Here is an 8474-nt window from a genome sequence, read left to right on the forward strand (position 1 = left end):
TCCTCTGGCTCCACAAAAGAAAGACTTCCTGAATTGCCGTGTACCCAGTGATTTAGTTGTCTCTGTATTGGTTTTAATTGTCTGGAGAGCTTCATCAATATGTGTGCCAAACAAGGCTTGTCTATGAAAGGGAAGATCTAGTATCTTATTCTGTACCTCTGGGCGAAAGGACATAGCCTTCAACCAGCTTCGTCTCCTGAGCACAGCGGCACCCGCAAGCTGACGAAATGCAGTGGTGGCAATATCCATTGCACAGTTAATAATTTCTGCTGATGTCCACGGTCCTTCCTGCAAGATCTTTTTTGCTTCCAGCTTGGCCTCCTCTGGTAGCTGATCAATGTACGGAGCTATCTCCACCCACAACTGTCTATTGTATCAGTCAGGCACCACCAGAGAGTTAGCTGCCCTCATTGTTAGACTTGACATTGATGAAAAACGTTTGCCAATATTGTCTAAACGTCTTCCTTCTTTATCAAGAGGGGCTGAAATTAGAGTTCTTGGATTACTTTTGAGCCGCTTGAGCGATAACTGAAACTGAGGGTGGGTGACCAGTCAGGCAGGCTGGAGCATCTTCCGGGCTTTATGTGTTTTATATAGGAGCAGAAGCACTGCGGTGACTGTCGCCGGATTCTGCATAACTTTTAAACTTTCCTCCCATATGTGACTGACAATGGGCATGGAGCGGATGCTTTTTGGATTGTCTCTTTGAAGTCGTATAAAAAACAGTCCATCTGTTTGGATGGCATTGGGAGTGCAAATCTTTTGGTGGCTCTTTCAAGTAAATTATGAAAACCTCCAATGTCCTCAGGAGGCGTGTCAACTTTCATGGGCAATGGAGAAGATGGAGTGGGGAGGACATAGTCGTCCCACTCTGCATGCTCATCCTGGATTTCACCTTCCTCATGTTCTTCCTCTGAGGTATCTGTGTCCAGGAGCATAGCTGTGGTTGGTGTCTGAATCGTAGTAATAGGCAAGGATGGAGCGTGGTGGATGTTTTAGGCACTGGTGATCTAGCAGGCCTAGATAGTTGGGTTGCAATTCCTCCAGTGGGTGGGAATCTTTTTCTGTAATCTGACAGCATGAGTCAGAAATCAGGGAGCTTGACATAAACACCATCCACTTCTGATATGGCTGCTCTTAGGAAGTAGCATATTGTGGGTTGTATTCCTCATAATATTCTTCTTGATATTTGACATGTAACTGGGAGGGACTATGTGCTGTGCCATAGCGTCCTTCGTCATCTGAGTCATCTTCCCCCTCCAGTAAATGAGTTGGTAGGAGGGGAATCATTTTACTAGGGGAAGTGTATTTAGAGGTTAATCTTGACAATCCCTGTTTTATCAGTCATTGACTGGGTTGTCGACTAGGTCATCGACGGGACCGACAATGAGGCAATCAACGAGGTGGTAGACGGGATCATTGGCAAGATGATGTGTGTATCAGTCGTCAGTAGAGTTGTTTATGGCAGAGATGACGTTCTTGATGTCGGAAATGAGGAAGGGTAGATCTTGAGCGTCAACAGCTTAGTGGCTGACGCCGTCTACAATGTCGTTGGAAAGGAGGCAGACGAAGATTGTGAGGAAATGGTCACGGTCAGCTTTGTTGTTGATGGTATCATGTACGTCTTGGTCGGTGAAGTTGTTGACGCCAAAGCTCTTGTCGACGGTGGGGTATTGGTCGGTGCTCCCGTCGACAGTGGGGTGGTTCTCGGCTTTCCCATCGACAGTGGGGAAGTTGTCAACGCGCTCCCATGGACTGTGAAGTTCTCATCGACAGTGAGGATATCGTTGATGATCTGTCGATGGGTGGAGCTGAGGAAGACTTTTTGAAGGTATGTGAAACCTTAATAGGTGGTGTAGGTGGCTATGAGGAAGATTCTGTAGCCCTTTCAGAAAAGGTGTGATGTTCTTTACTCTCCTTTACAGATGGATGAGACCAGGATCTGTGAGTAGATTTGGAAGGGCTGTGGCGTTTATAAGACCCGTAGGTGGTCTTTTTGGAGGCTTTCTTGGGCTGTTCTGAGGAGGATCTATTATGGGGTGATCTCTCGCTCTCTCTTTTGGGATCTCCTTGAAGATGGAGTCCTCATTGTCAGAGTCTGAAACTGGCTTGTTCCTGGTTTTAAGTTTTTGCAGCCAAATAAGCAGCCTTCCTTCTCTGTCAGTTTTGGTAGAAATGGTATGACATACCTTGGAGTCCTTCGCAGAGCGATCTGGTTAGAGGCAATAAATGCAATTGTGGTGAGGGTCCTCAGAATGTAACCTCATTTTACGCAGGTTTTGCACGGTCTGAGGAGACTTTTCTTCTCTTTGTCAGACATGATGTTTGTCTTTTGGTAAGGTGAAACTGTAAATACTAAAGGTTAAGACCTTCAGGGCAGTGAAGAAATGAGACAAAATCTTCCAAAATATTGACTCAGAGAAAATCTGAGCAGAGATCAAAGAGGACTCCCTAGCACAACGCGCGGTAGAAAATCTGAGGGACTGGAGCTTCTCTCTGGAGTGTTCTAAAGGGTGGTGTCGCCTGATTGGTGGACTCTCAACTTTAGTCCTTTTAAAAAAAATTACTCTGATAGAACACTAAACTAATGGGCCTAAGGCCTTTATGTTTAGGTCTATCTTTACACTACTTTTTAAAGGTACCGGGGACTCCCATTTCAACAACAGGGAATGATTCAAGCATATGAATCTATGAAAGTTCCACTACTGGAGAAAGATAAAATTACTTGGGTGGGGGGAGGAAGGAGGGGTGACCCCCACATCCATCAGTACCACCTCAAGGGAAGCGCAACAAACCTTTCAGTATACGCACATCACATAACTCATCAAGCCACATACCATTCCTTGGTTTATACATCTGAAACAGTTGCACTAATCTGCAGCATCATGCTTGTTCACATTTGATATCCCTACTTCCCATGTTCCTAGGTGCATCCAAGGGGGGCTGGTGGTGTCCCATTTTGCTTCTAATGTAAGCACTGAGGGAGAGGCGAATCTAAAGGGGTAAGATAAACAAAAGAAGCTAAGAAGTGGGTGAGATGACAGAGTATAGCAGAGAGGCGCGAGCTCAACATAAGGGGCAGAACAACAATAAAGAGCAAGTCGCTGTAGGAAAGGAAGATGGGAAAAGAATGATGTGTATATCGTGGCAGAATTGGTGAGAGATGGGAAGAGGCTTAGTGAAGTAAAAGCATTAGCATGCAAAAGAAAGGAATGTATGAGGTTCAGAATCCACACTGAAATGTAAGAGCTTGTGAAGAGTCGGAGGGTGGAAGGGGAGAGAGAGAGTTGTAAAGTAGCACAAGAGCAGTGGTGTAACAAATTCATGAGGACCTTTTCTGAAGAATGTGATGATAGGCCCCAGAGTCTCCACATATGACAGATATTCATTGACCCTTGCCTAAATGGGAGCCCTGTGATGTGCTGGGGACCCTTTGAAGTACTGAGGTCCCATCTGCACTGCAGGGGCCTGTTCTGCATCCTGGCACAAGAGGTTAAGCAAGGTAAGAGGCTGGAGGAGTGGTGAATAGCAGCACAAGTGGAGATGTGAAAGCTAGTGAGGCAGAACCAGCGAATGAAGAGTAGAGGTGAGAGAGAGATAAAACATAAAGAGTAGAGCATGGAGCGGAGAGGTGGACATAAACGGGCAGAACCAGTGAACAAAGTTGAGGCAGGAGAGAAAGATGAAAGGTGAAAAGCAGTGCCTGGATAGGAGAGGTAGATATAAGAAAGCAGAACCACCAGGAGAGCTTAAGTGGTATGGAGAGGTAATGGAGAGGGGTGGATATAAGAGGGTGGGGCAAAGGGACAGACCAGCAAAAAAATGTTAGGAGGCTGGGGGAAGAAATATGAGGTGAAGGACAATACATGAATGGACGACGTACATGTAAGAGAGGCAGAACAATCAAGAAACCTTACACAGAGAAGAGAAAGGGAACGGTGAGAGGTGAATGTAGAAGGGCAGAATCAGTGAGAAAAGTTATAAGCAGGGAAGAGATGAGGTGATGTGTACAGCATTGAGGAAAGAGGTGAATATAAGAGTAACATACCCAGAAAGAGAAGTGACGTAGCTGGGGATAGCGGAGAGATTGATGTAAGAAGGGCAGGATCCACCAAATAAGGTTTAAGGAAGAGAGTAGAAAAAGAGTACTGCATAAAGGGGAAGAGGTGGTGTAAGAAGGGCAAAATCAGTGAGAATATATTAGAGTGTAAAGGAGGATGAAAATGGAGAGATGATGCAAATGGAGCAGAACCAGTGAAAAAGGTTGTGAGACTGGGGGAGAGATAAGCCGTGAAGGAAATGCATGGATAAGAGGCATGGCTATAAGAGAGGCAGAACCAGCGAGAGAATGTAAGCAGAGAGGCAAAAGAGAGAAGTGAATGGAAGAGAGAATAACCGCCAAGAGATAATAAGAGGCTGGCTGAAGAGGGGAAGATGAGGGAAAGGTGGATACTAGATGTGCAGAACCAGCAAGAGCAAGTTAAGGGCTTGGTTAGAGATGAAAGATGAAGAGTAGGTCAGGCAGGTAGTGTCTGATGCAAGAAGGGCAGAATCCCCAAAAGAAAAGAGGGAGTGGCATATCTAACAGGGGCAGGCACAGCAAGAGAAGATAAAGGGAAAGGGGAGAAGGAAGAGGCATAGAGCTAGATTTAGCATGGTGTACCAGTGGAGAAGATAAAAGCTGGGTGGAGAGGTCAAGAGAAGGACAGGGAAGAGAGATGTTGACGTAAGAGGGGCAGAAACAGCACGGGAATGTGAGAGGCTGGGTGGAAAGATGAGAGGTAAAGAGTAGGGGCATGGAGGGATGGGGGAAAGATGAATGTGAATGTGGCAGAACCAGAGAGAAAAAGTAAGAGGTTTAGGGATTGGGGAAAGATGAGACATTAGGAGAGCATGCAGGGTGGGGTGGATTTAAGAGAGGCTGAACCAGCAAGAGTAGGTAGTAGGCTGGGCAAGTGGTGAGGTGAAAAGTAAAGTATAGAGAAGGGAGAAGTGGCAGAATCAGCAAAAAGGTAAGAGGCTGAAGGAGAGGTAAAACTTTTGATGAACTAACATGTGCTGCTAGGCACATTGACCCTTCTGCCAAAGTTTTCCATGTAGGAAATTTGGCTTTGTTTTACGATGTCATCCACCAAAAAAGGTTTGTCATCTTGAACTATTCTCGACATGTGTGTGGAATTACAGCCTGCTCTCTGTGTGCTCCTACTGATGTTGACCTTTTTTTTACCAAATCTAGCTCCACGCTGGGACCATTTCATGTCCATTTCTTGAATGGACAGCTAGAGATAATAGCCCCTGCTCTGGCCTCCATTTGAAGTACCGCCTTTGCCTCATCATCAGTTCCTACCAAAGTAATAAAAAAAAACGAAAAAGTTGTGCTTATTCCTCTGCTTAAAACTGCATCTTCTGACATCTCTTTGTAGCCTTGTTCTCAAAAATCCTTGCAAAATAAGGTAACTGCCAAATCTCCTTCACAGATCCCTTGTCATGTGGCTTCTGACCTCTTCATGAGTTTGAAGTAGCATTTCTTGCTGTGTCAGATGATTTGTGACTGATTCTTGATCAGGAAGGTAGAGCAGCCTTAATATTACCAAATTATAATGTCCCATTTGTCAGTTTCCTGTCCCCTGCTTATGAGTCAACTGAACAACCTGGAATTTAAGGTATTCCCCTGGTGTGTCTTACCTCTAGGCTGAAAGATCTCAAGCAATCCATCCCCTCTTAAGCAATTTAAGTGGTGTACTAAAATTAGGCTCACTGTTTAATATCCATCTTACCCACTTAGCCCTATTCATACAATCCTTTGGTTTCTTGCTGATGTTCTGTGCATATTGATACCCAAATCAGAATTGCATTCAATGACAATCCAATCTCTACCCAAGAAAATTATTTGGGCTTGCATGCAATCAGTTTTTTTCTGGATAAAGACAAATTAATTAAAACCTTATAGAGAAACATCGGGAGTCTGCATCTTTAAGGTGTCTGGTACCATATACAGTTCTCTATAGTACCCTCTGGAACTGCGTCAATTAACCACCTTGACTGAGTCAGCAAAAAATATTGGATTCATTTTCCAACATCATCTCTCTCTGTCTGGGCAAGCAGTGTCATTTACCTACTTTCACTACATCCACAAAATCTGCATTTTCACCCGTCACTACTGCAAGACTGTTCTACAGTCAATTATCTTCTCACTCTTCAGATTACGCTAATGTTCCCTTTCTTAGACATCCCACCTTTTTTATTTGGTACCCTTCAGATCATTGAGAACAGTGACAGGTTTCTCATCTGAGGCTGCCCCACATGCTGTATAATTTCTATTCACCTTTTACCCACCATGGTCTTGTGCCATTCTAAAATTAAGAGGGAACATACTGGAGGTAAATCGTTCTCCTTTCTAACTGCAAAGCACTGGAAAACTCTCCATCTGGAGCTATAGCATATCTTAAATCTTCTGGAAAAAAATGTAAAACTGGCCTTTCCCAACAATAGTACAGTCTGCACCTTTCCTTTGAAAATTCCTTAGCGCCAGGATACCCACCTGGTGTGGTATTTTCATTCATCTATTTCAATAGAACATTAACTAAAAATGTGCATTACCTGTAATTTAACAAAACACTTGAGGAAAGGGGAAGGTGAAGAAGACAAACATCTTGTAAAATTAATTTGAATACCTATTAGGTATCTGCTTCAGCATGTTTTACAGTGCATCATTTGTCAGTAACTGTCCAAGGAATTAGGTCTATATGTGATACAAACTAGTTATACTGTCCCAAAGTGCATTACAATACAAAAATTACCAGGTTGCTACACAGAGCACAGGGGCCATCTGGCCATCCTCACAAAGATAGCCGGATCACTGTCAAGTGCAGAATGACAATGGGCAGACATGGGCAAGCACAGGGCGGTGTGCACCTCTTTCCGCAACAAATTAGTCCAAACCTCAAGGAGTGACAGTGAGAACTGGGGAAATTGCTGCTTTCAGTTTTAATGAGCTTTACTTGGGACTCGAGGAGAATTTGAGGTGTACAGGAGAGGGGGGCTGCGGAGGGGAGCAGGATGAGAAGGGTGTCATCCTATACAGTACATCAATGCAAATGGATTGATCAGCCAATCATTGAGCCTATGTGAGTAGGTGGCCAGTAGGTTTAGGGGGGCAAATCTTGTATTGGCAATAGGAAGGACCAACAGTGTTTGATTAGATAGTCTGGAGCATGACTGGAGTAACTTGTGGATAATTGAAATGATCTTTCGAGGGTCTTGCATTCAATTATCTCTTTAACCAAGATTCAGTGAATTTACCTGAGGGTAGATGCAATTTGGTTATTACTTCACAGATATTAAGGACATGTGACTTAAAATATTTACAACTGCAAAATCTCAGTGATTATGGAGGCATTATTTTGAAAGTCAAAAACACCCCGAGCTACTCCACATCGCTAGATATTATTTCCTTTTAGGGGAAAAGTGCACTGAGTCTGCTATAATAAATCCATTGTGTTTTGTTGCTGTAATGTACTGCTTACCTCTTTAGTGGCTGGCTCCCTGTATATCACTTGGCAGTTTTCCAACTCTGGATACACATTCTTGTCACTTTTTAGCCATCTCAGTTTTATATCTTTAAGTTAGTTCAGCTCTTTGCATCTCTTAAAAATTAAATTTGAGGGTAATTGCTGTGTTTAAGCATTCTAATTTGTGGGAATGGGCAATCTTTTGGTGTTCCTGTCTGCCAATATATTAGCCACCCCACCTGCATATGTCATCTGTGCCGCCTCATCCTCTTGTTTTCTGCAATCGGTGCTTGCTGTTGTTTGACGGAGCACTTGCAGGTCACTCACCAGAACCAGCATGTATCCCTTTGTGTTGATGCTCATGCCTGCAAAAACAAAATGCCTTAACCTTGAACTTCACTGGCATACAGGAGTACCAGCGAGTCACTTGAAACCCGCTATGTAGCTCTGGGACAATCTGTCTTAGAATTGTATTCATGTACTAATCTGGAAATATCGGTTTTGGAGAGAAAAAGGCCTAGCTTTTCAGCCCACTTTGATGTGTAGCTCCACATAATGGAGCTTTAAAATACTTGCACTTATTGTATTAGGGTTAATATTTATATTTGTAGCCATCTCAGTGATATCCACAGTAGAGATGTAGCTACTTGCAAAGCTGCTTCAACAGTGCCATAAAACGAATGGTCACTTGACACCTCCAACGATAGCACTTCCTGTGATATTACATCTCATGCAAATTAGAGAGGCCCCACATGTTCTTATCCTATCCAGGGCCCCACAAACTCTAGAACCGGCCCTGCCACCTGCAATATGACGCCTACAGCTGTGTGCACCTTCTGTTAACTCCCTCAATTTAAGATTTAGATCACTTGACTCCATTTCACCAATTCAGTCCTAGGATTTCGAGTCAGACCACTGTAATCTGATAGTTTAGTCCAATTTGATTTGAATGAAAGAAGTCAC

Source organism: Pleurodeles waltl, chromosome 4_2 (assembly GCF_031143425.1).
Source record: "Pleurodeles waltl isolate 20211129_DDA chromosome 4_2, aPleWal1.hap1.20221129, whole genome shotgun sequence".
Taxonomy (NCBI): domain Eukaryota; kingdom Metazoa; phylum Chordata; class Amphibia; order Caudata; family Salamandridae; genus Pleurodeles; species Pleurodeles waltl.